We start from the raw sequence: 27,239 nt of genomic DNA, 5'->3' as shown, positions 1-27,239 counted from the left end.
GACGTTACCACCCTGACCAGGGCTGGTTCAAGAGGTTAAACAGCTCTGAGGTGTGTGACAGGAAGCCGCCACGGGGTTTTACAGGATGGAGGGACATACGCAGACTGCAGATGAATTTAAAAGAATGGAGCATAGGGTGAAGCAGGTCTAGTAGAAAGAACTTACTATAAAACTACTTCAGAGAGAAGGCCCACATTTAGGTAGCAGTATTTAACACAGGAAGAGTGGGGGATACGTCCAAGAAATATTTAGGAGGCAGATTAGTCGAGATTTGGTGACTTGCTCAATGTAGACAACATGGGAAAGGAAGGAAGGAAGGATGTCCAGGTTGCTGCTTCGGGGACTGGGGAGGCTGCGATACCAAGATATACAAGCTGCATGAAGGGATCCGACTGTGTGTGGGACCGGGGAGTATAAACAAATGAAGGATCAGTTCCGGACACGTCGTCTCAGAGGTGCCCATAGGCCAGTCAGCTGGAGACATTCACCAGACATGCGATTACATCTAAAGCACAGGAGTGCAGTTAGGGCTGAAGAAAAAGATTTAGAAATGATCGGCATATGGTTGTAGTTAAGGGGAAGAAAAACAATATGATGATGATAACACCCTGCAACCATGACAACTATGCACAAGGCTCTGTATGGAAACACAGCCTGGGGGACACCGTCTGAACTCTTACTGCTTTATCTCCATGTCCCTGACATGGGCTCTACCCTCAAGTTTACCAACCTTTATGGAAAATAAGACGTGTGCAAATAACTAAAATGTAGGGTTAGTAACTTAGAGCTGTGCCAAATACTACTAAGAATCCAAAAGACACAAAGTTGAGTTTTGATTGAGGTGTTAAAGTAAATCTTTCGGGGCAGTGTGGATCTCAACAGGTAAAGAGGAGAGAGAGGCTCTGCATTCCAGAAAGAGAGAAGACCTGAGCACAGGTGTAGGCGTGAACAGAAGACACATTCAGGCAAGGAGGAAAGAGCAGCGGCCAGGTAGGAAGAGCAAATAAATCATGATGCCTGCCTACCGTAAGTCATTTATTTCAACATGTTATCCGCAATTATCTCTTTTAATCTTTACAACTACATTATGAGTTAGGTATCCATTAAAATGGGCTGAGAGATACTAGTTTCCCTAGTTTAACGGCAGCAGTTAAATCGGCACAAGTCCAGTTTGGTGCACATTTCAATGCCTTTCAACAACCGTGGAGCCAGAAAGCATTTGGATATGAGCTAGAAAAGAAGCCTGGCATCAGCAACGCCCACTATCTCAGCATAAATTCTGCAGGTTAAGACAAATGCACCTGGCACTGAGGGAGTGGGTCAATGAGGCCTCTGACAGGACCACATCAATAGAGCAGTGGGAGTAGAAGCCAGGCCTTAATGAATTACCCAAAGAGTAAAATTAATCTTTTACTCTTTGCCCAAGCTTGAAGTAACTTTATTACACTGTTCCTTCTGACCAGATCTAGCACAAGGCCCAGTTCTGCTTTGGAGCCTATCCTGACCACTTGCCTGCCCTTCTCTCTCTTCCTTTGGAGCTTATTTCACATGTCACTTATCACTTACTGGGAGGCACTTAATTACACTGGGTAACAATGGACAAGGCCACCTCACTTAACCTCCCCAGCCCCAAACAAACCCAAAGTTTCTTCAAGTCAAAAACCACCATGTTTCATATTTTCCTTATACTTACCTAAGTACATAACACAGAAATAAGAAGAAAATCCACATAAAGGATAAGCAAGTAACTAATCTAGACTTGGGGTAAAGACAATTATATGGCAAATGGACATAAACCCAAGGAATCCTCCCAAATTAAGAATTACTTGGGGATGATGGATGCACACTCAAGCCAGCCTCTCTCAGGCTCCAGAAAGGGTTAGGATGCCAGCTCTCCACCCTGCTCTGGGCCAGGTGGCTTATTTTAAAGTTCCTCTCCTGCACACCACCATATGCGATGATCTCTCTATATTAGATTTCCCCTCATGAATAAAAATGAAGTCATAGCAATCTAATTGGAAAATTTTTATATTGCAAGCTGAGCCAGAAACTAATATTTAGTTCCAGTGGAAAAATATTGACAAAAATAAGCACAAGAGAAAAATGATTAAATGATCCAAGAACTGACATCTGGTGCTGCTGTGTGTCTCTGGAACTGCAAAGCTTTTTGTTTTAATATATTCTATTTGATAAATTTAAAATATGCTAATCTTTGGTTTCTTTTAAATTTCTGGGAATTTTTATATTCCTTAAATGAGACAGATGCAGCCCTTTCAGCTCTAGACACACCAAGAGATTAACCAGAAAGAGATCAGCAAAGGGTTCCATAAAAATGATTTGCACTGAGCAGCCTTCATGCTTCAGTGAAGAACCAGAGCTCCTTAAATCAATCTCTAATGCGAACTACATTTTCCATTATAAATGGTTATAATGGGCTTCTTAAAAGCCCTTCTTTCACCTAATGTTGACTTTTCCTCACATCAATAAACTGTAAACTCATTCAAACACTGAATTACAAGAGTCTCTTACATTTACGGCCTATTACAGACCAAAAAGAATTTTATGAGGGAGCACAAGATGAATCTTCTATCTAAATATTTATTTTTGTGATCTTAAATCAGAACACTTGATTTAAACCTAAATTCAGTTCATTATTCAAATAAAAATGGCACATCCACCATCCTTACCTCATAAGAGCTGCGTGGAAGGCAAAGTATGTCTGGATTACCAGCAAAGTGCTCCCTGTTTGAGACCACGGTGCCACAGAGGAAGAATTTAAGCACAGAGCTATTGGAGACTTCCTAACTATATCCAACCAGTGTGAACCTACACCGTCCAGGGTGGCTTTTGGCTTCACCCCTGACACATAGCAGCTCCTTGTACATTCAGGTATAACTAGTCCAAACTGGAAAAAAACACAGCATACTCATGATGTCCATCAACTGTTTTCCCCAAAACATGTTTCTTATATACAAATGAAATAATGACAACAACGTGCTTTGAGACTTGGTCACACTAAGTTTAGCCATTTAAGGAACAGACCAAAATGTTTCTTTCTGTGCAGACATTCCCTTCTAGAAAATACACTTATAAAGAAATATAATGGGTGTTCAGTCTTTCTCAAAGCCACACTGTTATCTAAAGTAACAAAGGAAGGCCCTGGCTGGGTGGCTCAGTTGGTTGGAACCTTGTCCCATACACCAAAAAGGTTGTGGGTTCGATCCCCAGTCGGGGTGCATATGGGAGGCAACGGATCAATGTTGCTCTCTCATATCTATGTTTCTCTCACTCCTCTCTCTCTCTCCTTTCCTTCTTCTCTAAAAAAAAAAATTTTTAAAAATCATTAAACAAACAAAAAAGAGTATTAGTCAAAGGAGCTGGTCAGGTTTAGCCTGGCAAGAGTTGGTATGAAATGACAGCTGTTTTCTAGTATCTCGAGGATCTTTTCTGGTAGAGGATTTAGGCTTGTGCCAATAGACCATCAAGAGGTATACCTAGAACCAGGCATTAAATGTGCAGGGAGAGGGTCTTTGCTCAAGTAAGAAAAAACTGTCTTACAGACACATGCAAAGAGCTGCCTCCAGATAGAGTGGCTTCCAAATCTCCAAAAGTGATTGAGCACAAGCAGAATGACCACTTCATGAGACTGCTGTAGACCAGCAGTTCTCAACTTTATCAGAATCAACACCCCTCACCTAAATAAATACATAAATATTTTCTCTATATATGTTTTTTAATATATCTTTATTGATTTTAGAGAGAGGAAAAGAGAGGGGGAGAGAGAGATAGAAACATCAATGATGAGAGAGTCATTGATCGGGCCCACAACCTGGGCATGTGCCCTGACTGGGAATCGAACCCCGATCGCCTGGATCTCAGGTCGACGCTCATGCCCGGTTGGGATGTAAATATTTTCAAATACTCCTTTTATATGATTGAAATGAAGTTTATGGATAATATAACCTACTTACACACCTAATTTTATGAAATCAATATAATGCCCAAAGGAAAAGTAATTGATAGTAAATTCTCACGTTTTTAAAAAAATCTATACAATGCCAAAAAGAAAAGTAATTTATAACAAGTATTTCAATTAGTAAACTCAAAAGCACAAGTTCATTAGAAGCCATAATGAAACACTTACATGCTTACAGCTACTTACATGGACAAGTTAAGCCCTAGTCAGTTTGGTTCAGTGGTTAGAGCGCCGGCCAGAGGACTGAAGGGTCCGGGGTTTGATTCTGGCCAAGGGCACATACCAATCAATGTGTCTCTCTCACAATGATGTTCCTCTCTCCCTCCTCTCTCTCTCTGTCTCTGTCTCTCTCTCCTCCCCCTTCCACTCTCTCTGTAAAGCAATGGAAAAAATATCGTCAGGTGAGGATTAACAAAATAAACAAATAGGACAAGTTTAGCTGTAGGAGAAACGAGATCAGGAACTATTTCACTACATATGAGAAGCACAGGAAAATGAAAGAGTAGAAGTGCGGGAAAGGGAAAGGATGGGTAAGGGGTGGGGGTGGTGCATGGAACATTAGAATAAAAACTAGAGCTATAAATAACCAAAGTGATATTTCTATGCATGGCGACTATCTTTCTTTTCTTTAAATGTCCCACTAAATATTCATGTAAGTCCTACAGAAGATAGGAAATTCCCAAGTATAAGGGACAATTTTTCGTTGTCTAGGACTATCCCATTCATTGCAGGGCATTTGGCAACTCTGCTTCCCTCCAACCAAATGCCAGCAGGCTCCCACAATAACTATGCCAACCAAACTGCACCTTGGTGGGGGGCTACTGCACTCATTGAGAATAATTACTGCAGAAGAAAGTTCAGTTCTCTGGGTAAATTAATACTTTTAATTAAAATATTTTCTTTGTAAAATTCCTTCGAAGCTAATATTTTATAAACTCTACAGGTGAGAAGTTCCCTGTTTTCCAGATGCTCAGTGCTTCACCTGACTGACCCCTCTGACCCGTGTGGGTGAGGCAGCCCAGAACCTTTAAAGCAGGACAGGCCTGGCTGGATTTCAGACTAGTACTTCCAAGGTATGTAGCCACAGGCAAGTTGTTCAATTTCACCAGCCCTCAGTTTCTTTATCTATGTAAAAGGACTGTTATAGAGATTACATGTGCCCATGGAACAGAAAATTCTACCTACTGAGATTCCAGTCAACCCAAATGTTCAAGTGGCCATGAAAATGATTCCAGCCTTCACCAACACCTGTCGAGTTAAATTCAAATTTGCCCCAAACATTAAAATCATCCAGTGAACTAACTCAAGCTAGGCAGTTCTACTGAATATAAAGATGACAACAAGCAGCAACAGTCAAAGATTTAATGAACATTAACTATATGGACCAATTTTTTTGTTCAGTGCTGTTATACACAGAATAATCTTTATGACTGTATGAGGGTATCAATATCCTTGACCCTTTTTCAGATAAAAAAAATGTGAAGTTTAGAAAGGTTAAAGAACTTATTCAAGGTCAAAGAGCTATGAGTTAGAGCCAGATTAGTCAGTTTTGTCTGATACCAAAATTAGAACCACTAATAACGGTCTCTAACACTAGGCAATTTTACCTCACAGAATTTTCACTTCAGCTTCGTGGTTCTTCCTGAATTTACCCACCATTCAAAAGAACAAGTGGGTGAACACCAGCTTTCTGGCCAATTTTCCTTTAGTATGTAAATCCTAAAGTTAATATTCTCCAAGGGAACTTGATTATTAGCAAGGGAGATAAAATTTACATAAATAAAACAATCAGAAAAAATGTATAATACAAATTAATGCCAAATAAAATGTGTTATGCACAGAGAAGTACTAAGGGAAAGAAAAGGGCGAGGTCACATGGGCCAGTGTTGTTAGTGAAGGTGTTTGAAGTGGGAGGACACAATCAACAATCATCTGTTCACCAGAAACAGTTTTATCCATCTTCTAAATTTTATTTATTGAGTTTTTAGAGAGAAACATTAATCTGTTGTTCTACTTATTTACGCACTCAATTCATTGGTTGATTCTTGTAATGTGCCCTGACCTGGGTTTGAACCCACAACCTTGGTGTATTGGGACGTAGTTCTAACCAACTGAGCTACCTGGCCAGTGCCAGCAGTTTTATCCTTAATGCCAAAATCACCCGAAGCTGGAAGAGACCAGGAAGGATTCCTCTATAGGTTTCAGAGAGATCATGGCTTTGCTGACACACTTGACTAGACTTCTAGCCTCCAGAAATGAGAGACAGTGAATTTCTGTTGTTTTAAGCTACTCAGAGTTTGTGGTACTTTGTCAGAGTAGTCCTAGTAACCTAATTCTCTTTTTAAAATTTTATACACTATTACTGTTCCAAAAAGACACTACATCAAAGATGATATTACTTTCCCACCATGTTTATTCTCCCACTTTCTCTTACAATTTAAAGAAAATGTGCGCATAAAATTGAGAGCACTGGTAAGTATGATTGTGAATAGTGGTGCAGAAAGCTCACACAGTTAACATCTGTACCCAGGAGATAATTCAAACATACCATATTTGAGTAGGTAAACTAAGAACTGACCTGGTTATCAAGGAAAAATCTTACAAAAGTGTTTTGAAATACTCTGAGAATGTAGCATCACCAGGTATTATGCTATTCTTATCACACTTTAGTAATTTTAGTCTAACAAACTCTTACTGCTAGGTTTCTTGTACATATTTACGCTGTCTGGGGACCATTGTCTAACCAATTGCTCCTCAGGCCCACAATCTTTCCAGACGGTAAGCTCCCTAAGGGAAGGGAATGTATTCCATTGTACCTGTGTGAGCACATGTGTGAGAATACACATAATACAACTCCTAGTATAAGCTAGATGTAGGATTTATGTTTAATGTGTTGATCTTTGATTTGTTAGGGCTAAATACATAAAAGAAGCTGACTTTGGGTTATAGAACAATAAAGTCTTGCCTTTTATTTAGATTAGTGATCTCCATTTTTTAAAGTTGTATTCCACATAAATACAAGTATCAGTATAAAATACTTTTATGTATGTACATTTTTTCCTTATAAAAATGTCTTCTACACTAATATATGCATTATAAAACACATAACAAAAATAGAAGTCATAAAAAGATAATACAGACATTCTAACAATTTCTTCCCAGATCGTCATGGGGTGTGTGGATCTGTTTAGAAACAGACCAGGAGAGCAGATAGTAAAAATATTTCCTATGATTTGGTCCTTTCCAAGAAATGCAAGATCTATGAGAATTTAATATTTATGAACTTTAAACACATTCTCTGGCAGATTCGTGAAATTGTCTTGACCAAGCAAGCAATATTTCAGAGTTGATGATAGAGTTGTCTTTGTAATGATGAGTTTGTATATTGGCAGAGTCCCATTGTAAATGCATTTGCTAACTGTGGTGTTCCCTGCAAATGGAACCCTTTAGTTTTTTGACTTTAGAAATGAAAAGCTATCATCAGATTTTCAGGCAAATTTCTGTAAGACTGAGTAAATCAAATTATATAACATCCTGATCTTGAAGATAAAGGGGAACGAAGGATGAACAAAGGAAGATGGGACAGAAAACATAAATCATCTCTTAAGAATGTTTTCAACGCAACATCCGACCTTCCTGTGTTCCATGTGCACGTATATGGACAACACTGCTAGAAAACTGAAGGGCATAATGTAAAATACAACCCCTATCAGCTTACTGTAAGAACTGAGCCATAAAACAAGCCAATATTGAATTTTGGCACAAGTGTTTAAGTGCCAAATAATCTGAAATCAGGAATACAGAAGATGTTTTAGAAAATGTTCATAGAATTGAGTATCTACCTGGTGCAAAATACTGCCTTTAAAGGAAGAAATGTGCATGTAAATTTCAGATATTGCAGACAAAAGCCTGGAGGCAGGAATTCCCCTCTACACCCCCCTCACACGCCCACCCCCTGGTGTACGGGGTACAGAGGATTCTGACCCTACTGAAATGCTGAGTTTATGCACGTGGAGAGCGGAGACAAGGCGGAGTGTGTGAAATGTGAAGCGGGCACAATTCCATTAGGATCTAAGCAGCATTCACGGACTTAAACTTCCAACAGAAAGCCACCACCCACAAAATCTCAGGAATCATTTCCCTTGGTCTACTTAATCTTGAAGAACTGGCCTTGAGGCTGATGGAGACACAAAGCAAGTGAGCTAAATGCAAGAAAACATCAAGCAGATGGCATGTGGGTGAAGGTGTTGGGGAAGTGAAATATGAGCTTTGAAAGGAGGAAGAGAAAGTAAAACACATCGAAAGGAATATGCATTTGGTAAAGAAAAGTACAGAATGTAAGAATCCCATCATTTTAATTACATATAACAAGTTCCACTGCATTATATGGGTAACAAATACAAATGTGAAAAATGAAAATCATTCCTATGATTCCATCGATGGGGAAAAGAGCTTTAACATCCTGTCACTTTCCTGTCTTTCTTCTATGTATGTGCATTTAAAATCAAATCAGGATCTTTTTGTGTACATACAGTTTGGTGTACTATCACTTAAAAAAAAGACCCCATTGTTGGATTCGTCTCAAAAGTTCACACTATCACCCTTGACAATGATTAATACTTATACAGTTGCTTACTCTGTGACACGCAGGGTTCCAAGTTCTTCACAGATATTTAATTATCTAATTCTCAATATATTGTGGGAGATAGATACTATTATCTTCATTTTATAGCTGACAAAAATCAAGAAGAAATTCACTTGCCTAAGGTCACACAGCTGGTAAATGGTGGAACAGGACTCCAATCCAGGCAACTGGCTCCAGAGAGTCCCTGCTCTTAAGATTGTCTACCATACCACCTGTCTCCCACAGACAACATGCTCATCACTGAAATTCAGCCTCATCTCTGATTTCCTTAGGATGTACTCTGAGAATAGAATCACTTATGCCAAGGGATTCCATGAGCTGCTCTCCATCTATGTATACCAACATACCCTCTTCACCACCCATTGAAAGGGAATGTGACTCAACCTAAACCTTGCCAGCATTGTTAGGAACTTTTAAAATCTAATTATAATTTAAATTTCTTTGATGTAATAGAGTATTTTTTTCATATCTTGGCAATTTGTAGTTCCTATTTTGTGAATTTCCTATTCCTGCTAAAGACTGAATTTTTGTGCACCCCCCTCTCCCTTTCATATTTTGAAAACCTAATGCTCAAGGTGATGCTATTACGTGGGGCTTTGGGAGATGATTAGGTCATGAGGGCAGCCCCTTCATGAATGGGATTAGTGTCCTCACAAAAGAGGCCCCAAGAGATCCCTAGCTCCTTCTTCCATGTGAGGACACAAAGAGAAGTCAGCAGTTTGCAACCCGAAAGAGGGCCCTCATCAAGCTTGACCATGCTGGCACCCTGATCTTGGACTTCCAGCCTCCAAAACCGTCAGCAATAAATTTCTGCTGCTTAGAAGCTACTCAGTCTATGGTATTTTGTTATAACAGCCCAACTGGACTAAATTCTTACTAGAATTAAAGAGTTAAGGCCTGTTAAATTGAAATTATTTTGGAAGGTGCTGTGATTCAAGATAACAGAGAGTTGCTAAAGAGCTGTTTCAGTGGGACCCTATAGACAGGCAGTACCTTGGGGATAATTACCAGGACGTAGGGCTGAGGGCTCAGTTGGAAGCACCTGGGACTATAAGGACTGAGCAGGCTGTCCCAACAGACTAATAGCCTGAAACTGTGCTTTAAACTGTACAGCAGGGGCTGTACTTATCCAATGGCTAGAATATGTTACTGCTACTCAGGGAACCCTCAATTCCTGGTACCAACATGTCTGGTTTGCTTAGTGAAGTCAGATCCACAGAAAGAAAACGAAAGATCTTGAGGTTTCTCTCCTACGGAGCCATCTCACAAATTTTTCCTATTCTGCACAACATAGCTGGTTAGTGATTAGAGTCATCCACCAGTTAGAGGATTCCACATGAACGGTGCTGCACAAACACTATTAAATTCTTACTCTCTGAATCCTGTTAATCAGTCAACAGCAAAGTACCTCATGTCAGGCACTCGGCAATAACACTGAGCACTTTGGACGCCACCTGGTTACTTGACTTGGAATTAAAAAGACCTCATTCACATACTAAAGAGTCACTTCTTAGGAAGAACCACTCTCTCCAGGTGGTGCATATCATCTATCGGGGTCAACAATTCACAGTGTCTACTTCTTAAGAGTAACACTGTCTTCTATTAGATCCCTAAACTTTAGTGGCACCCCATTTGGAGGTTTACACCTCTGTGTGTACCAAAAACAGAGGCAAACCGGGGGGGGGGGGGGGGGAGGCATGGAAGACACCCAGGAGGAGGCCATAATAAATATGAAGTTATTTTTAATGAATGTCAACACAATGTTTGAGAGAGAATCAGTACTGTAAGGCAGGGAAGCTAAAGAAAATGACACAGGCATGTTTTCTACTGAGGCTGGAGGACAGAAGAGATGAATGGTTAAATAAAAGCTTCAACCTTGGGCTTTTTTTGACCCATCCTAGCATGCTATCCAAAATCACAGTTAATTTTTACTAGAAAAGCAAATTTTTTATGAGAAATGCCTGTTCCCAGTATGGAAGCCTGCTTGGGACTCTAAACTCCATGTGGAAGGCTCTGTAAGTTTATGGATTCTCAACTAAGGATGAACCCTGGAAATGACACCAGAACTAAGTGTGGCTTGCCAATGAAAATAGGACAGAGTGTTCCAAAAAGAGAGATCAGCACGGAGAAGAAAAATCATATGCTATACATGTGCTGGAAGTGATTTTTGTGTTATTAAATATTCTTAACTTGGGGTCCATAAACAAGGATGTGCAGGCAAAATGGTGTGTGTGGTGTGTGAGACCATGAACTTTCAGATTTTTTAGAGTCCATGATTTGGCAGGTGTGAGGGTCAGTTAATAACAACTGTGGTGCCTGGCTGGTGTGGCTCAGCATTGACCTATGATCCATGAGATTGTGGTTCCATTCCTGGTCAAGGAACATGCCCGGGGTTGTAGGCTCCATCCCCAGGATGGGGTGTGCAGGAGGCGGCCGATCAATGACTCTTTCATCATTGATGTTTCTATCTCTCTCTCTCCCTCTCCCTTCCTCTCTCTGAAATCCATAAAATATTTTAAAAAATAAACAAATAACAACTGTGGGCCAAATGCATGGCAGGAAGAGGTAGAGGGCACTAGATGAATTCCTCAGGGCCCAAGAGACAGGGCTAAGATTCTAAAGATTCGTGGTGGACTCCTTCCTGGGCAGGATGGAATCCTTTAGAAGGTTTGAAGAGGGAAATTTAGAAGGAAGACTGGCGTTAATGTAGAGGAAAGTAAAATGCAGTCAACAGTCTAAAGCACCTGAGGAGACAAACCAGAGCAGTGGGAATGGAAAGAAGGGAATTGAGAGAAGGGAATTAGGAGCTAAAAGAAGTATGCCAAATGGTTATATTTGTTTGTATATGCATAAAATGCCACTGGAGGATTCTCAATTAACAGATAATACTGGTTGCCAGTGCGTAGGAAAAGCAGGTAACTAGGGGGAAAAGATGAGGAGTCCTTTCACTCTGCATCCATTTGTATCATATACAAGTATTTTGAATCATATACAAGTATTACCTACTATACAAATTATTTTTTAAAAATACATGGAGGTTATTGGAATGAAATGACTCTTTGTAAAAAATATGCCCATATCTCTCTCCAAATCCTCTCCAATGTTTCAAGTCGCACTTCTGAATTCAAATTATTTTTACTCCAAAGGCTCTGACCCTTGAGAAGAGCCAATCTCTCTGTTGACCTGGATAAAAAACATATTAAATTTATCAAACTAAACTTGGCATCATATAGATGTAAATCAACCAACTTAACAGGTAGTTGTCAAAACACCAGAATGAAGTCTGGACAATTGACCAGGGAAAGCAATCTCTTAAATTTTATGGTAAATAAAAGTGGCTCAAAGAAGACTCTATATCTGATTTATTAAAACAAGGATGAATCAAATAAATTACTGATGTGAAAGAGGTCAGATGTAAGATCCAGTGGTGTTAAGCTAGTTGAGACTAGCCCTTTGGCTAAAAATAATTTTTAAATTATATGGAATGATCTTCTGTTCAGCCTAATATAGCATATAAGGTAGGTACTACAAAAATAATTGACTTAAACTGAATGATTTTACCAATTTTAAATTAGTGATAAGCAGCCATAAATTTAATAGTTAAAAAAATAAGTGTAGCCCTGGCCAGTGCAGCTCAGTTGCTTGGGCATCATCCATGCACCAAAAGGTTGCTGGTTCGATTCCAGGTCAGGGCATATGCCCAGGTTGAGAGCTCCATCCTCGGTAAGGGGTGTGCAGGAGGCATCCAACCAATGCTTTGCTCTTGCATAGATGTTTCTCTCTCTCCTTCTTCCTTTCACTCTAAAAATCAACAAAAATATATTTTTTAAAAAGTGTAATTTAGTTGTCCAAAACTATGTAATATTGTTTTCCATTTGGCTATTTAAGCTCAAATATATTAAACTTGCAATACTTGTTCAATGGAACTGATTAAACTTGTTAATCAAAAGCATACTATGTCCAGAGATCAATTTTGCAAATATTTTCATTTATTTGGTTTTATATTTTATATTTTGCCTTGTTCCACAAAGGATATAAATCAGCTTAAAATAATAAATTCAATAAAATGGGAAAATATAATTAGATAAAAATCAGAATCAACAAAAACAAGGTAGAACAGAAGCTCAAGATCAAAGGAAAGTTAGAACATCAATAATTCAGGTCATAGGTTTTTAAAGGGTTCTTAAAATTGAGCTGCAAATTTGATTCTGTGTTTTCTCGCTGCCAAATCAGAAAGGGAAATATAATCAATTATCTGATTCTAGTTTTGCATGATGAAAAACAGACACAATAATTGTTCAGGGGAAGTAAAGCTTTTCTTTGGCATTTAGAACTGAATGGAATTTCTTGCATCGGTATTTAAACAGGAGCTGCAGAAGGGACCATGATTTTAGTAACCACATCTTGTAAATAACAACAGTAGGTTTCTTGTGACTGCCTTTATTAATAGAATCCCTCGGTGTGAGCACAAAGGTGGAGGTGGGGGGCTGTAAGGGATGCAAAACAAGGTAACCAAAGTATGTAGTTTCTGAAGATCAAGCTAGACTCCTGGTCTTAACATCCGGTATTGGAGGGAAAGGGATGGATATCATGGCCTTTGTTCAGCCAACTGTTTGTAAACATTATTTCTCTCAATTAAGCTTCTGATCAAATTTATGAGCAGACAACTCATATTCTCTGGTAGGTGCACAAACAAAGGCATTCTATACCACGTTCAGGGAAGATTGGTACACAACAATTACTCTCCAACCACCAGTTCCCCACATTTGAAATTCAACGCTATACAAATTTTATTTTCTATACTTTTTCTAATTTCTACATTTATTATACTTAACCATAACAATCTTGGTTCCAACATATGTGAATTGAGTGAATCCTATTTGATGTAAACAACAACAAACATATGGGCTGGGGTGAAAAAGGACTGAGATAAAAAATTATGCCACCATAAAAAAAAGCACAGTAAATAACATTTAGCAAGGAGGGGATGCAGTTTTCTGCAATGAAAACTTAGGATACAGAAAAATAAGACAGAGTAAATCCAGGTCTTGGAATTGCATTCTAGTTGTACATGTGGAGGCAGGACTCTGGGGGTCACGGAAAAGGACCCAGGCACAGAGAGGCATAGCACATTTAGTGCAGGATACACACAGAAAAATTCCTCTTCCATTCTGAGATTAGGAACCAGCTCTTCCTGATTTCAAGGCCAAGTGTACCAGCACAGTTTAAATGTTCAATTCTATTTGTCAAATTTCACAACCACCCTGGCTGTCAAACTTATATCCTTATATAGTAAGGAAAACCCCTATAGTTAAAAATGTGTATCTGTACCATATATTTTGAATCATTTGGGAATCACAGACACTTCTACATGCTTTATTTTTACATTTCCCTGTAATAAAATACATTAGAATTAGATCAACCATAACAACTCAACTTTAAAGCAAGTTAATATGTCACTTATTAACCAAATCACTGTTATCTTTGGAGTAACTTAGAATTTTCTTTTAAACATGAATTGTACTTTTAAAAATTGTGTTTGGGAGTTTAACTGAAATAAGTTTGATTGCCAGTGAGACTGGAAAATTTGCAAGATTGGACATGAAATAAACTTATATCAGGAGTTGGGGAGAATTATCCATATAGTCTTTAAAATGTCAAAATGCAATCTCAGATGTTAACCGAATTTGACTTATTTACACAAAGAAGGAATTTTTAAAATCCAGTTAAACTTCAACGGGCAAAGGACAGAAAACATATTTTGACACTAAACTGTCATTAGATGAAGCCTGAAACAGTTCATACAGCAAATAACTAGGGCACAGTAAGCATCAGACGCAAGGGATTACCGGATTGAACAAGGCACTGAGCTCTAAACCTCAATACATTAATACAAAATTGGACCTTACAATGATTCGCTTTCCAAAACTCTACACCTTGTTTAAAATAAAATAATAGTAACCTGTTAAAATCCATAACCAGTTTCTCAGAAATACAGACCGCACCGCCTAGCTGGGAGCCAGGCTGCTGGACGGCGCGGCGCAGCGCCCGGCGGGGCCCGGACTCCCGCACCTGGAACACACTTGCCACCCAACACATCCTTTCACGGGCGCAGGGGGCTCCCACGCGGGGAGCCCGCAATCCCCCAGCCTCACTTACCTCGGGCAGAATCTGACTTCTAGGAGGACCTTTTCTAAGCGGTGCTAAAACGTTGGCTGTAAGGGCTGAGCCACCTACTTTCTATGCCAGCCAGCCAGCTCTGAAATCCACAGAAACCCACAGCGACTTCGACACGCCGCTAAATAACGCTTTCCAGGTCTACACGTTTAGCCGAAACAGAAAAAAAAAAAAAAAAAACCGCCTCTGCTCATGCAGCCGAAAAAATACGGTGACATATTGCTACCTGAGCTGCTGAAAATCCAACGGTCTTCCCCCCAAATCAGCCACCCGCCGATCGGCGCTCCCCACCCCCGCCCGCAGGGGGCCGGGGGCGGGCGGGGCAGGGTCGAGCTCCCGTCCGCCACCCGGGCTCCGGGAGGGGTGGTCAGCTTAAGCCGGGCAGCGCCCAGGGTCACCGGCACGCCTCAGGGCGCTCCACCGACCGCGCGGGAGGCAAGTTTGGCGGGTCCCGGCCCCTGCCCCCGCCTCTCCGCAGCGGCAGCCTCAGCAGCGGCAGGCTGCGAGGACGCCCCGGGTCCGAGAGAAGGGGATCTGGCGCACCTACCTACAGGGCGGGGGCGGCTCCTCGGGTCTGGGAGAAGGGGGTCGGGCGCACGCATTTCTGGGAACGGTGGCCTCGGCTGCTCCGCGCGGGGGAGCGCATCCTCTAGGGTGGCTGCAAGGAGGGGTCGTGGGGGAACGTGCGCCAAGGAGGGGCCAGGCCCGAAGGGAGGAGCCCCAGGCGCGCGGCCCCCGGGAACCGACGCCCGGAGCCGGTGGACGCGGCCGGCCCCGGGACTTCTCAGGCCTCCGGCCACGAGCGGCGGCAACCCTGCCGCTGCGCTTGCGGTCGGGGCATCCGCCGCCAGAGGCTCAGGGGCCCGGCCAGGGGCGGAGAGCTGCGGCTGGCGCGACGCGGGGTGGACGCCCGCCTTTAGCCCCGCCCGGCCCGCGCCGCGCTCTGCGCCCCTCGGCGGCTGCGGGGGCCGGGGCGCTCGGAGGCCCCGCTGGGCGGCTCAGGCGGCGAGCGCAGCATCCTCCGCGCGCCGGCGACCTCGGGTCCGGGGGCCTGCGCGCCCCGCCGCCCCGGGCTGCCGCAGCCTCCGGCGCCCACGCACGGCCCAGCCCGGCGGCGGCTCCGCCCCGGGGAGCTGCGCGCGCGGCCTCCGCAGGCCCCGGCCCCTCGCGACGCCTGTCGGGAGCGAGCTCCGCCGCCCGCGGCTCGGCCGCGGGGCTGGGGGCCCCCTTACCTCGGCCCGGCCTCGCCCCCCGCCGCCGGGCTGCCGCGGCCGCCGCTCTTCGTGGGAAGCGAGGCCTTGAGAGCGGAGCTGGAGCCGGACGTCTCCTCGAGCCTTCAGGCCGTGGGTTTCCTCCCAGCGCGGGGACCGGCACATTCAGCCTTCTGTGCTTTCCGGCGCGGCGTTTCGCAAAGGGGCCCGCCATCTCCGCCCCCTCTCGCTCGAGGCCGCCGCGCGGCATCCCGGGTGCTGCCAGGTTGCAGCCATCACAGCAGTTGGACCCTTCAGGCCGACGCTTGGCAGGGGCCCTGGAGAGCCCGGGCTGGGACGATTTGCATCAGCAGCTGGGCAGCGCCGGGGAGCTCCCCGTCCCCACTCGGGTGCTGTTCCCTCTATGGCCCCATGGCCCGCGCTGCAAGATGCCTAGGAGGTTGGCCTCGAGGTCTGCCCGTGCAGAACAAACTCCGAGCACAGCCTGCAGCTCGTCTGGTCTGATAGCACTGGTGTGTCAGTATTATCAAGACACACCAGACACACACACACTCGATAGCAGCCTCCGTGGGTTGCCGACGCCGCTTAGGCTGTGACAGCCCCTCCTGGAAGTTGGAGCAAAGCAATTAACAGCCGTGGCTTTGGGATTTCAGTTGCCAATGCTCGTGACACTCTTGCAAAATATCGAATAATTGCCCGGTTCTGCACTCAGCATGTATGAAAACGGACCTCAGGTTTACATCTTCATGGTTTCGATGTGAAAATTTAGGGGTTTCTCTTTTTCTTTAGGTATCGTGTTACTTGCAAATTATTTTCAAGGGAAAATTAAGCTCCTAAAATATAGAGCTGATTTTTTTTAATGGAAAGAACATGATTTGAGATGTCCAGAGAAACTGACCTGCTCTCACACAGTTCTTTGATGAGTGCTTTTATGATTTTAAAATCTAAGATCATCTTGCAGTGCTGGTCATGGGGCCATATAGGGAACAGCACCCAAGTGGGGATGGGAAGCTCACAGGCACTGCCCAGCTGATGATGCAAATCTTCCCAGCCCAGGCTTTCTCAGGTCTCCCCCAAGAGTCTGCCTGGAAGGCCCAATTGCTACATTCCTGTTGCTGTAATGATCGCAACTTGGCAGCATCTGGGGTACTGCCCCCGGGACAGGAGCTGGAAGGGGAAGAGATGATGGGCCCCTTTGCAAAACACAACACTGAAAAGGACAGAAAGCTGAATTTACTGTGGCCAGTGGTTTTTAATAAAAAATTTGTTTAAAAGCAAAAGAAAAGACATGTTCCATAGCAGTACAAACAAATCGCTCAGGCTTTTTGAGATGAGTTCCTTTAAGCAAAACGGTGGTCCAGGGCTGAGCAGGGGAGGATTCTCACCTCTCTGGGTTCAGAAACATGAGCATGACTTGGTCACTTCCAGGGACTCTGATTGATCTGGAGCCCCAGTTTATTTTCAAAAGATACCAATTATTAATTACATTTTGCTCTCAAATCAGAATCACTCGGTTATAGGAATGTGTGTGTGGATATGCAGTATGTGACATATGAGTGACAGGATGAAGTCGATGAGAATTTGGCAGCTGTTTAACAAAGTTTATAAAGATGTCTGCCTTAAAATGTAGTTTCTGCAGGAAATGTTCATTGAGTTGCAATTCTAGGCTCTTCCCATCCTTTCCCCACCAAAAGTTCCCTTTTGTTTTTATCCCTATGGACCCGATGTTCTGTCAAGAAACTAATTAAGTAGTAATTTTTTTTATTAGCCAAAGATATAACTAAATATCTAGTATTTAAAAAGTAACCATCAATTATAAAATGTTTGTCAGCCTTTCCAAAACATTGCATGTAAGTTAAGGATATTCTTTACTATCTCCATGAATTCCTCCAGGACTACATGCTGTATCATGTATCATGTTTTATTACAGTGAAAGTTCCAGTAAAATAAAGATTTCTTCTTCTAGCTTAAATGGTGGAGGAATTACCCCTTAAAGAGTCTTCACTCGTTCTATTTCATTAACTCAACACTTACTGATTTGTCTACGCCTTGTCTTTATACAGAAATCAGAAATAAAACCATTTCCTTTCCTTCCAGATCTGTGCTATCCAATATGGCACCCACTAGTCGCACGTGGCCATTTAAATTAAATTAAATTTCAAAATGTTTTTTACTCCAGTAGCCACATTTCAAGTGCTGAACCACACATGGCTCGTTACTGTTCTTTTAGAACAAAATAGAACATTTATATTATTGCAGAAAGTTCTTCTAGATAGTAGTGCTCTAAATAGTATCAGCTTTATAGGGTGGACACAGTATTAAATGAGATAACCCATGAATGACGCTTAGGCTAAAGTCTAGAACATGACCTTCAAGAGAAGTTAGCTATTGCTCTAACAATATACATTATTATAACAAAGGCTTTCCTTTTTTAAAAGGGTATCCCTAGTATCCTTTGTTGTGCCTGCATAATACAAGATGTTTGGTAAATGCTGAGTTAATGAAAAATTATAATGCTACATTGATTTTATGGATATGAGGGCCTCTGTTAAATATGAAAATTGACCTATCTTTGTTGAAGGGTAGAGGCTGTTGTAGGTCAGTTTAGGTAGGACCGTCATCTCACTTTTTCTGGGATTGATAACCCCGTATGATGAAAGTTTGGAGTAGATATGGAGAAGCAAAGATTCCTTCAGTTCTTAAAGGAAGGAAAGAGCGGTCACTTCACTTGCCCTCCTCTTTGTTGTAGGAACTGGACCAATGGGAGGCAACTGGATCCCTGAGTTCAGGTATCAGTTGTTCTCTCAAGCAACTTCCCCAAGGGCTTGAGTAGGAATTAAACAGCCTCAGGAAATATCAAACAGTAGCAACTGTTCTTGCAAATGTGTTCAGTATTTTTCTTAGGTATCTATCTAAAGATAATTTTATAGTGAAGTATGGTTAGTATGGCTTTTTAAAACACAACACTGGTAACCTCACATAAAAGTGGAATTCCAGGAACACTGGAAAACGCTACTCTAACACTGCCAAAAGGAAAGGTTTCCTGGATATGTAATGAGATCACTACCACTGAAGGTACTGAAACTTCTCTGGAAGTTTTCTCTGTAAAGATGTTGAAGAGGAGAGTCATGCACTGGGTGATGAGTGTAGTCTACTAGCACCAAGAGAGTTCACTCTTTGGTGGTTAAACACCTCTTCCTCTTTCTAGCACAGAGAGAAACTTCCTTTCGCACACTGGACTTGGGCTGGCTGAGACGCAGGAGTGTCATAGGAGGTCAATACTGATTTACTTTAGTATTTGCTAAATACTACTAGATTTATTAGTGTAGCCATCCTGCACCTAAGAGGCAGAATAGATTTCACTATTTAATAGTATGGAAGGCGGTGGCTCATTTTCACAACTGGGGTCATTGATCCAGCACATCATAGTTTTGAGTAGAATGTAAATAAGTTCTTTGGTGGATGGGCCTAGGTCTGGTGCTTCTTTTGGCTTGTTATAAAGTCTAAAGAGGAAGTAGAAATCTCCATATCACTTGAAAGGAAGAGGAGCCTACCAGGGTGTGTTGGGAAAAAAATACTGACATATATAGAGATAGATTGCTGTCTGGGTACCTGTCAGCGCACAGAATTTATGGCAGATTATTTGGATTAAGTCCAATAAATTTGCCCTGTTATTTACAAGAAATTAAAAATATATGTTCTTGGGCAATTTCTGCTGTCTTTTTTCCTGCTAAGAATAGTCTGTTTAATAGCTTGAGAATTCATTAGATTTGTTTTTACATTTTCTGAAAAACTTACTCAAATAAGCTGGTGCTAGGACATTGGTGCTAAGATATAATTTAAAATTCTGAAATGAAAACCCTAAACTCAAAGTGACATTATGTAGTGGTTGTTGCTTAGATTTATTGGGTGAAGGAAATTTACAGTGCAATAAGCTGAAAAGGAAGTTTTTCTAAGAAAATAGTTATAGACTCACAAAATGTTGCAAAAAAGTACGGGGAAGTCCTGGGTTTTCCCCCACCTCCACTGACCTCGTTGTCCCCCAGTAATAACATCTTGCATCACTATAGTACAATATCAAAACCAGAAAATTGACACCTGTTCAATCGTTAGGGCTTATTTAGATCTCACCAGTTTGACATACACTGTGTGTGTGTACATGTGTTTTCTATGCAATTTTATCATGTGTATAGTCTTCTACACCACCACTGTAAGATACAGCCCTGCTCTGTCACTGCGAAGTTCCCACAACCTACACCTTTACAGCCACATCCATGCTCCACCCAATGCATCTAATTCCTGTTAATCACTAATCTGTTCCCATCTCTATAATTTCAAAAACGCTATATAAATGGAATCACCTAGTATATAACCTTTTAGTTAGGCTATTTTTCCCCACTCAGTATAATTCCCGTGGAACGCATCCATGTTGTCATGTGTATCAATAGTTTGTTTTTTGGATAAATATTCCATGGTATGGATGTACCACAGTTTATTCACCCACTGAAGGACATTTTGATTGTTTCCAGTTTGGGAGTATTATGAATAAAGCTGCTATAAACATTCAAGTGAAGGTTTTGTGTAAACATAAGTTTTCATTTCTCTGGGATAAATGCCCAAAAATACAATTGCTAGGTCATATGGTCCCAGCATGTTTAGTTTTATAAGACATTGCCAAACTATGTTCCAGAGTGGCTGTACCATTTTACATTACATTGCCATTCACAAAGTATGTGTGATTAGTTTTTAATCTGTTAAATCAACTTATTAAAGTATAGCCACACATTTCTTTTACTACCCACTGCTCTACTGTAATTGCTTGTTTACTTGAACCCCACCAGACTAAACTTCAAGGTCAGGAATCCTGTTTTGTTCACCTTAATGTCTTTGGTGCCTAACATAGTGCCTGACATACGTTAGATAGTCAATAAATATTTGTTTAGTGAATGAACAAAGTAATGAACAGAAGAAAGAATAACTGAGTCAGGCTGAAATCAAATTGAAAATAAAATTGTCAGTAAATCATAATTTTTTGTCAGTAAATCATGATTTTTTCTCCAGTATATAATATTTTCAAAACAGATATTGGCACTCTATAAGGTGAGTTTCTTGTGGACAAATTAATAAAAACTAATTGCTAAATTATGTCAGGCCAAGGCTATTCATTGTACTACTTTGGTAACAGCAAAAGATTGAAAATAATCTAAATGACCAATGATAAACTGTTTTAATATTTATATAATGGAATACCACTCAGTAATCAAAAATAATCAGAAAACTATGTAAGGTATGGACATGCTTCAAAAGATAATTTAAAAAAAAAAGTTTACAGAGGAGTATGTAGAGTATACCATTCTTTGTGTGAAAATAAAGGAAATTTTAAAATAAAAGATATATGCATAAAGATGTTAATTCTCCCTAAGTCAATCTAAAGTACAGGGTGTGGCTGGACCATCTTATACCACAAATTAAAGAAGTGCTCAGAATTTGTAGGGACATACCAAAAGAATACAGGAGCCAACCTAAAGGGACTCCTGGACAAATTGGGGGTACTTTAAGTTTATGATAATGTCAGCAATAGATTATAACACACTGAATAAAAACACAGAAACAGAAAAGAATCGGAGTCCAGACTGATATTTAAAATTAGAGAATAAAAAGAGGGAGGAGAGAAAGGAAAGTTCTTTGCATTAAATGATAAAATTAAAATATCACCATTTTGTAATCACCATAGTAATAATTGATTCAGGCCAGGATCATCAGTGGATGTGAAAACCCTTGGGTCAAAGTTTGCTTAGGAACAGAAAAGATTCATACATTCTCAAAACTATTACTTCCATGGGTGATATTTACTTTTTGAAATCTTTATTAATTACAGATGTAAATAGCAACTTCACAGTGGAGAAATATGTCAGACACCTTAACCAAATGATCAAACTTTCTGTCTTAGTTTCTTATTGCTGTTGTGAAAAATTACCACAAACTTGGAGACTTAAAACAACAAATTTAGTATCTCACAGTTCTTTAGTCCAGAAACCTGACACACATCTCACCAGGCTAAAATCTAGGTGTTGGCAGGGCTGGTTTCTTTGTGGAAACTACAGGCGAGACTGTTTTCCTTGCATTTTCCAGCTTCTAGAGACCACCTACAGTCCTTGGCTCACGGTCCCCTTCATCCTCAGAGCCAGAAGGCTAACTTGAGTCTTCCTCAGATCACATCGCTGGAACTCTTGGCTCTTCTGCCTCCCTCCTTCACTTATAAGGACCCATGTGAGGATTTGGGGCCCAGCCAGATAATGCAGGATCATCCCTTCTGTCTCAAAATCCTTAATCGCATCTGTAAAGTGTCTACTGCCATGTGAAGTAACATTCTCTCGTCCTGGAGATTAGGACAGGGACATCTCCAAGGGCACCATTACGTTGCCTACCACATTTATATTACAAAGAGTGCCACGCACCAGCATTATGTGCATTCTGATGTAATGCACTGAAAAGGACACATCACTTAAGGTACTTTTCCTGCCAAAAAAAAAATTACCTAAATTGAAGGACTTTTTGAAACAACTGTCCTTTACTATTCAAAAAGGTCAATGTTGGTTTTTTTTTTTAAAAAAAAGGAAGATTGGGGAATTACTCCAGATTAAAGGAAGGAGGCTATAGAAACATGAAAACTAAACACAACATATAATCCTTGAGTGGATCCTGAATAAAAAAAGAAAGTATAAAAAGTGATATTAGGACAAGAGGAAAATTTGATTAGTTGTATAATAAATAATAATATTGTATCATTTAAATTTCCTAGGTGTCATAAACATATTGTTTGTTTTTAGGGGATATATGATAAAGTATTTAGAAGTAATGTATCATGATATCTGTGACTAACCTCAACTGCTTCAGAAAAAAAGATGAAGAGAAAACAAATATGGCAAAATATTAACAGCTGGTGACTCTGTATCAGTACTGTAAAGCAAATATAATGCAAGCCACATATATAATTTTAAATACTGTATTCTAGTAGCTACATTTTAAAAAGTAAAAAAGAAATGAAATTAATTTTAATAATATTTTAACTCAATATATTCAATTATTTAAAAATGTAATCAATGGTTAGAGCATCGGCCTATGCACCCGAGGGTTGCTGGGCACATACTTGGCTTGTAGGTTCCCTTCCTGCCCTTTGAGGCATGTGCAGGAAGCAACCAATTGATGTCTTTCTCACATCTGATGTTTCTCTCTCTCTCCCTCCTTCCCTTCCACTCCCTCTCAATGGAAAAAATATCCTCGAGTGTGGATTAACAACAAAAATACGTAATCAATGTAAAAATATTAAGATATTTTACCATTTTTTTCAGAATAAGGCCAGTAGGCATCCAACACTTATAGAACATGTAAACTTATACTAGTCATATTTCAATGCACAATACAGGTGTTTCTGGTGCTACTAAACTGGATAGCACAGGTCTAGATGAAGGACGTATATGTGTGCTCATTGTCCTATACTTGCAATTTTCTGTAGGTTTGAAATGTCTCAAGATAAAAAGGGGGTTAAAAATAGATACTGTATGGGCACAGACTACATCTAGGAAGATACAGAAGAAGCTGTTAATGTTGGTTACCTCTGGGAAGAAAAACTGAGGAGTGATTAGGGGATAAGAGAGGGATAGTGGTTTTCACTGTACCCTTTTGTACATTTTATACATTATAACTGAACCTATTAAAACCTAAAATCATTCTAAATGTAATATCTCCTTTATCTTTTTATTCAAAACCAGATATGCTACAGTGTATACAGATAAAGAATTATAATGTTGTACACCTGAAACTCATGTAATGTTATAAACAAATATCTCAGTTTAAATGCGCACACACATTCTCTCTCTCTCTCTCTCTCTCTCTCATGTTAAACTCTGGTGGCTCTCAATTGAGAGGAAAGAGCTCCAGCTATTGAACTCAATTTCCTGAGACGTCCGTGTGGGATAGAGGTGTGTGTCTCATCTAAAATACAGTAACACCTGTTCGCGTGTTATTAAGTAACTTTAGGTAAATTGTGTCAACAACCGAAACTCCACCTCCGAGTTGCCGAGAACAAGGAACAGTTGGCAGGCACCGGCTCGCCTCAGTCCTGCGGCGAGGGATGAGGGCTGTGACTTAGTTGCCCGTGCGGTGAGCGAGTTCATCACACATCTGGATGTTTCACCTAAGCCTCCCCGCGTCTGGCCGAGGAGCGGGGTAGCCCGTAAGGTCGGGCGCTTTCAGAGCCGAGTTACATCCTGTGGCTCCGCTCGAATTTCAGGAGCGCCCTCGAGTCGAGGCTGATTTCTTGCCTCATTTGGTTGTGACATCATTTCCTGGCAGTGCCTCGTACGAAACGCGGAGATGCAGCCATGGCCCAGAGAATAAGTTTAAAAATATGAGGATAATGGACACAGTGGGCTTGAAGAGTTTCTTTGGGTCCGGCTGCAAACGCCCCGGTTCCTCCCCAGGCCCCCCCCAGCTCGCTCAGCTGCGTGAGCCTGCCTCACGGGGACATAATCGGGGCATCTATCCCGCGTCTGCAGGGCCGGGGCCTTCGTCACCCGCGTTCACGGAGCGCGAGCCTCGCGCAGCGGCGCCCCAGCCCCGCCGAGCGAGACGCCCTCCGGCGCCGGCGCCCGACCGTCGGATTTAGCGACACGCTCGGCGGGACGGAGCCTCGGCCGCGGGGAGAGACGGAGCGCGCGCAGAGCCAGGGGCCGGGTGGTCGGGGAGAGGGGCCGGGCGGCGCGTCAACGCCCGTCTCGGCGGACACCGCACGCCCGTCACTAGGATGCCAGCCCGCGCGTCTGCCCGGCGTCGGGGGGGATCTGGACTCGGAGGGGCCAGCTTCCTTCTTGGGGAGCCGCTCGGGCGCCCCGCGGGCCACGCGGCGGGTTCGCCCAGTTCAGGCGACTGGGACCTGGAACGGGAAGGGAGCGGGGTGGAGCCTGGAGACAGAAACCTCATTTTCCATTGGCCGGGGTTCCGTGGCGTATTTTTGTTTAAAGGCACCAAATGTGACTCAGGAAACCTCCCTGTCAGGTTCCCTGGTGGTCTAGTGGTTAGGATTCGGCGCTCTCACCGCCGCGGCCCGGGTTCGATTCCCGGTCAGGGAAGACACTTTTTTTGGTCTTGCAACCTAAAACACAAATCGCGTTTATTCTGCTTTTTTTCTTCTCGTGGCTGTTTATCTGTGTTAACCGTAAAAGTACAATTCGTCTGTAAGTGTTATTTACTCTAAGGTTTCAGATACGTGACACCTGTTACGTGTACTAGCTACATTCGAGGACACCGCGAGGATTCCTGATCCGAACGTACTCTACATTTATTTGTCCAAAACCACGTTAAGCCACTTACAAAACTGCATTTTCCAGCTTTAGAAGACAATCTGGAAGTTTATACAAGCATTACTTTTATAAAGTCTTTGTTCAATCCTGAGCTTTGTTTGACTAATAACAGGAGGAAAATTATCTTAGAAGGGATTATACCTATTTTGCATCATGCTTAGAATCAAGTTCTATAAAGTCAGATTTTGTGCTATATAGATTATTTGTGTATATTGGAGATGTTCTTATGCTGTTTTCATTTATGAATCTAAGGTTTTTAAATGATATAGTTGGTTAATTACCAAATAGTTGGTTTATTATGTTTTCTCTTAATAACTCATTTTAACATTCTTTAAGAGCCCCCACACTACAACAGCTAAGGCATCTCCTTTGGAGCAGTCTTCTACAAATAAGGGCGGCTTATGGGGGATAGTGCATAGAAGCAAAAAAGGAATTGTAGGACATTTCAGGTTCTCTTTCAATGTATAATTGAATTCTATGCATTACAAATTTGGTGCTTATTGGGGGTTACCAGATTCCATAGAAGATGTGGAAATTTTAAACGAAAAATTAAGTTTAACAGCAAACATAGTGTTCCTGCATTTATGAATAAGCATGTTGATTTGTGAAAGTGTTTTTCTTAGGTACAATTTTAATGATTTTATGTATTTAAAAATAATCTTTGCTACATCTCCATGTTGATCACTATTATTTTATGACTTAGAAATGTTTTTTTCATTTTCCTCCTTTACTGAGTAGGCTGTAGACAAAATTATTTGTACTTTAGTTACCTAAAAGGAAAGCAATTTAAATTCAAACCATAGACCTACTTGATCCATTAGCTTTTTTCTTGCTTATTATAGCCTCTGAATTTCTATAATATACAGTACTTTAAATACTTTGCTATTATTTTGTGTAAGTTATGTTTTTGTACATTCCTTGAGGTCAGAGTTCATAAAATATACTTCTGCCTTGCAAAGTAATAATCATATAATTGGTGGTCAAAAATTGTTGCTATTTTTTGGTCTTGATAATAATATTATCTTTGAAGGCAATAAAGTGATAGCAAGCGAAGAGCTCCGTGAGGGCAGGGTCCATGTTATATTTACCTTCGTATCCTCTAGGCTGTGATAGTACTTGGCGCATAGTAAGCGATTCAAATGACTCTTGCCTGGGTAATTAAAAGAATGAGGCAAAAGACTGGAATGAGCACTTCTCAGAAATACCCTGGGTGACCAACAAACCTGGGAAAAGAGGGTCAACTTCTTTTGTAATCAGAAAATGCAAATAAAAACTAAAGAGATTCTGTTTACACCACCAAAGTGGCAAAGATGGAAAATCTGACAATATCAAGTGTTGAAAGAATGTAGAACTGAAACTCTTATACACTAATGGTGGGAATGTAAATTTGTGCAATAAAATAACTCGGGAAAACAATTTGGCATTAGTGAAGTTGGAGGTTACCATACCCAGCAATTCAAGCCCTGGGGAAATTCTGCATGTGAGCACCAGGAGATGAAGAATGTTCACAGCAGCACCATCATAAAACACCCAAAATGGGAGCAACGTAAAATCCATCAAGAGCAGAGCAATGCTTCTGTTAGACAGAATAGACTTTAAAACAAAAGTTATGAGACAAAGAAGGATATTACATAATGATAAAGGGGTCAATCTAATAAGAGGATATAAACATTTATACACCCAATATAGGACTACTAAAATATATAAAGCAAATATTGCTGGACATGAATGGAGAGATCAACAGTAATACAGTCACAGCAAGGGACTTTAACACTCCATCAATGAATAGATCTTCCAGACAGAAAGTCAATAAGGAAACAATGGCCTTAAATGACACTAGACCTGATGGACTTCATTGATATTTTCAG

General features: G+C 41.3%; 1 protein-coding gene and 1 non-coding gene across 5 annotated transcripts in view; one reads left to right on the top strand and one right to left on the bottom strand.

Moving 5' to 3' along the window:
• The window catches only part of NCOA7 (nuclear receptor coactivator 7), a 124,770-nt gene extending 109,038 nt beyond the window's left edge, over window positions 1-15,732 (bottom strand). The window contains exon 1 of one of the 4 annotated variants that reach the window (XM_087817595.1): window positions 15,346-15,732. The gene's annotated coding sequence lies outside the window, so the exon portion shown is untranslated. Of the gene's footprint in view, window positions 1-2,687; window positions 3,771-15,024; window positions 15,047-15,345 lie in introns of those variants that run through there. The other 3 variants (XM_016212813.2, XM_087817593.1, XM_016212803.2) reach the window with 3 other exon arrangements.
• A 9,336-nt stretch (window positions 15,733-25,068) lies between these two features.
• On the top strand, window positions 25,069-25,140 carry TRNAE-CUC (transfer RNA glutamic acid (anticodon CUC)). The gene has a single exon. It is a non-coding gene; the product is annotated as a tRNA-Glu (tRNA).
• The last annotated feature ends 2,099 nt before the right edge of the window (window positions 25,141-27,239 follow it).

This window comes from Miniopterus natalensis, chromosome 5, assembly GCF_054644295.1.
Source record: "Miniopterus natalensis isolate mMinNat1 chromosome 5, mMinNat1.hap1, whole genome shotgun sequence".
Lineage (NCBI taxonomy): Eukaryota > Metazoa > Chordata > Mammalia > Chiroptera > Miniopteridae > Miniopterus > Miniopterus natalensis.
The sequence above is the reverse complement of the archived record's forward strand: the minus strand, read 5'-3'. Positions and strand labels throughout refer to the sequence as shown.